Consider the following 4,591-nt stretch of genomic DNA (forward strand, 5'->3'; position numbering starts at 1 on the left):
TGTCACAGATTGCAGATATTCTGCATGTTTCTGTACCTACAGTCAAACGACGTTTCAGGTAGGTTGCAGTAGAACTTAGGCTGAATCCCATTTCCCCGTCTTACCCCTACCCCTTGACCCTTACCCCTACCCCTTGGCCCTTGAAACCAAGGGGTAGGGGTAAGGGGTGAAAACATACCCCTATGAAATGGGACACCACTTGGTGACATCACCATACAGTACTGATCACAAAGTTCCAAGATGCCGTCTCTGTCTGTTGATTGTGTGGGTTTGGACAACAGTGTGTGTTATATATTTTATAGTTATTTTAGGTTCACTTTGGTAGTGCAGAGGAAGATGTTCTTATCTGAGTAGTACTTAGGTCTGTTTGCAATACAAATGTGTATACACATGCATCATGTGTACATATACATACATATACACCCTGTATACATGGTGTGTTGTATATCTTTTTCAGTTATCACCGTTATGAATGTCATTGATGTTCACAAAAACATTTTGTTGACAAATATCTGTCTTTATTGGTGATAAATTGAACATAACTAGCAAAAACGTTACTTACAATTATGTTACAGAACCATTATCAACTATAAGAACCATAACTAACATGTCGCACACATAAAAAGGCTTCATATGTGTAAAACTAAAAAAATACACACAAGACCACAAACAAATTAACTACAGCTGTTCTGATATTCCAGACCAGTTTGAAGCCTTTTGGCCAGTACCCCCCCTCACATTTCATCAGTATCCCATATCAAAACCAACAACAATATACAAGTGAATGAACAGGAATTAATTACAAATTATTACAATAATACAGTAGGGTACCAATGCAATAATGAATGGGTACAACATGAACATATGAATTAGGAAACGTCTGCTCGTTTTCAGCCCCAAAGTGGATCAGCTGCTGTGTCCTCCTGTGTCCTCCTGTGTCCTCCTGTGTGATACAGGGCGGTATATGTTAAGCACGTAGCGATGTATCATAGACCGTTAATATATATATATATATATATAGCTACACAATCTATGCGATGTATACAGTCCATTCAAGGCAGAAATATGTGGGACTGTTGTGCAAATCAACGTTAGAGATTATCGTTAGCGATTATCGTTAGCAATTAGCGTTAGCGATTAGCGTTAGCATTGCAAGCTAGCGATTTTTTTAAAGTTTCAGTTAGGAACATGGTTGCAAGTATATATGCACAGGACTGCATAGACCACAAAACAAGACCGTCGTAACCTTTTAATCATTTATTTAAAGCTGAAAGTACTTACATTTATGTGTCTCTCTGGTCGATGGGCAGCCATTGATGCCTGTGTGTTTTCAAGTGAGGTCGCGTCCACACTAGGTTCCAAGGGCTATACAGCCCTTGGTCTATCCCCTTCCCCTAGGCCGTAATAGGTATTGGGACAGAACTAGGTCCCGCGTGAACGCGCAAAAGCTAGGGGAAGGGGTAAGGGGAAGGGGTAAGGGGAAGGAATGGGATTCAGCCTTAATATTGCTGCTTTATCTAGCTGACTTGACAAGCAGCTGATGGATTACAAATGTGTGGTTTATGAGATTTATTATTATTTTTTATTTATTTAGAGATTTTATACACAGCCTAAGCTATACAGTGACTCTGTTTTTCATTCACTTCTCAGGAGGTTCAATTTGACCCGCTCTGCGTCATACTCTGACATGTCAGACTCTGCCCTGGATGAAATGGTCAAAGAAATTGTAGTTGGGAATGACCTGCTTGGCCCAGAGGCTGTCAGGGCACAACTGCGGTAACAGGGAATTTGGGTACAGAGATGCAAAGTGCGAGAGTGTATGCGGTGGATTGATCTAAGGGCCGCCGCCCTCAGAACGATGTCACAGAGATTGCACCGAAGGGAATACCGCGTGTCTGTACCAAATTCCTTGTGGCATCTTGATGGGAACCACAAACTGATAAGGTAGATATGCAAAGGTCTGTTTGTCTGTTTGTTTGTTTTTTAATCTCTTTTTATCTTTTTAATCTCTTCATGGAGGAATAGATGGCTACAGTCGGCTCATCGTCTTCCTCCGAGCTTCAAATAACAACCTCAGCAGCACATTGATGGACTGTTTCATGCATAGTGTGACCAGGTTTGGCATGCCGTCTCGTGTAAGGACAGATTATGGTGGAGAGAATACATTGGTGTGGCTAATGATGAACATTCTCAGAGGCTCTGAGCGAGGCAGTGCTCTCCGAGGAAGGGGCACTCATAATCAACGAATTGAGAGGCTATGGGGTAATGTCTGGCGAGGGTTGACAAATGTATACTATGACCTCTTCAATTTCCTGGAGAGTGATGGTGTTTTAGACATTGACAATGAGATGCACCTGTGGGCTCTTCATTATGTCTACCTGCCGCGACTCAATAGGGACATTGTAGCCTTTGTACAGCAATGGAACAACCATGGTTTGCGGACAGAAAGGCATCAGAGCCCCTTGCAGCTGTTTGTAAGAGGTTGCGTGGAACAGCAGGGACGGCCAAGCACTGCAATGCTGGACATCTTTGGTGCCAGAACTGCACCAGAGGGAGGTGTTCATGCTGCAGGAGCAATAGGAGGTGATAATGATCCAGATGGTGCTGGGACTGTAGAAGCCTCTGCTTCAGAAAGGACACCACTGGTAGACTGGTCTGACAGAGTGACTGTACTTCCCAACCAGTACATGTTGGAGAGCTCAATCATGGAAGAGGTTGAAGCACAATTTGATCCACTTTTTGGCCCCCGAGATTGCCTCGGATTGGACATCCTGCATGGGGTTTTGTCTTTCCTAGGGTCCCTACCTCAGCAGTGAGTGTGTGTGTGTGTGTGTGTGTGTCTTGTAAATGTGACAATTAAACAGGCAAAACTATATAAAAGTGTGGTCTTTGTTCTTGTTTTTTCTTTTAAGCAAAGGTTTACAGATGTAAATCATACCTTTTTTTTATTTAAGATTTTTCGTGAATGGTTCAGTCTAAAGTGGCCAGGTGCACTCAATGAATGAAGAGTATACTTGAATGAAAAGAGTGAAGCCTACATATTATCTTTTGTAGACTACATCCTACAAGTTTATGAGGTTGGCTTATCTGTATGTGTATTGAAATAAAACCAATACACTGCAGTCCAGTTCAACCAGGCACCACAACCCACAGCCACCCATATGAACACAGATGAACTCCACATGAGTTTAAACAATTGCTGCAAATAGACCTAATGAAGCAGCAAGGGTTCATTTTAGACTGGTTAGGCCTATAACACTGCAGTCAATTTTTTGTCAGATTTACTAAGCTAGGGACCAAGTGTTTGGTTGTTTTGGACAAATCTCCATCTTTAAAAAGGTGACTTCACTAACCTACATATCTTTAAACATTCTCTTACAGCTGCTAAAAATAAACCTGCTTGGGTTGTGGAAAAGAATGAACAGAATACCACCACAATGAATTTCAAAGAATAGTGTTTTTGTTTGTTTAATGCTATAGCCTGACGATAGTATCAACTCTTCAAAAGTCTATGAGGACATGAAGCATGTTCTGGTCTTTTAAAAGTCCAAATGATAAGTCTGTTGGTGGATCCATCCCTTGTAGGCTACCATTCATGGACGACTGGTTTAAGATGATCTTTTGTTGACTTAATTTTTAACCAACAACTTTACTTGTTTTTTTAAATTAAGCCATTTGTTCAACGTCTAACATAAAGGTGCATTTCATGAAATGATTGTATCGTGGAAAAGTTAATTTCTGTAACTTTATTAAAGTGATACTTCCATATTTTCATCATCCATGAAGTTTATCATTTCAGGCTTTTTTTTAATCTTGGTTGATTCTTCTCAGTTCATATTTCCACATTATACATTCTTTGTTGTAATATTCTAATGTTTTGAGATAAATGTTTTTGATTTCCATGAGCTGTACTTTCATTAACAAGACTAAAACCAAAAGGCTTAAAATCTTTCCTTTTATGTGTAAAAGGCAGCTATCAGGCTCCTCTCCTGTGGAACCAGGTTCCAGTTTGGGTCCGGGAGGCAGACACCGTCTCCACATTTAAGAGTAGGCTTAAGACTTTCCTTTTTGATAAAGCTTATAGTTAGGGCATATAATCGAATATTGTTAGGGAGTAGTAGTTAGTCACATAGTTTTCAGATTTATCTATCATGTAATAACACTAAAGGGAGACTTGGCATACAGCCCAATCCGGTTGGGGAGAGTTCTGGCCCGGCTGGGCTGGGGCTCTCTTTACCTTGTCTCTCTTGGTTTTGCTGTAATAATAGAGTTAGACAGCTGGGGACTTATTTTGATACACTAGTTAGGGCATATAAGCGAATATTGTTAGGGAGTAGTAGTTAGTCACATAGTTTCAGATTTATTTATCATATAATTAAGAATATAATTAAACTAAAGGGAGACTTGGCATACAGTCCGATCCGGTTGGGGAGAGTTCTTGCCCGACCGGGCTGGAGCTCTCTTTACCTTGTCTCTCTTGGTTTTGCTGTAATAATAGTTTTAGAAAGCTGGAGACTTATTTTGATACACTAGTTAGGGCATAGAATTGAATATTGTTAGGGAGTAGTAGTTAGTCACATAGTTTTCAGAT

Source organism: Etheostoma cragini, chromosome 19 (assembly GCF_013103735.1).
Source record: "Etheostoma cragini isolate CJK2018 chromosome 19, CSU_Ecrag_1.0, whole genome shotgun sequence".
NCBI lineage: Eukaryota > Metazoa > Chordata > Actinopteri > Perciformes > Percidae > Etheostoma > Etheostoma cragini.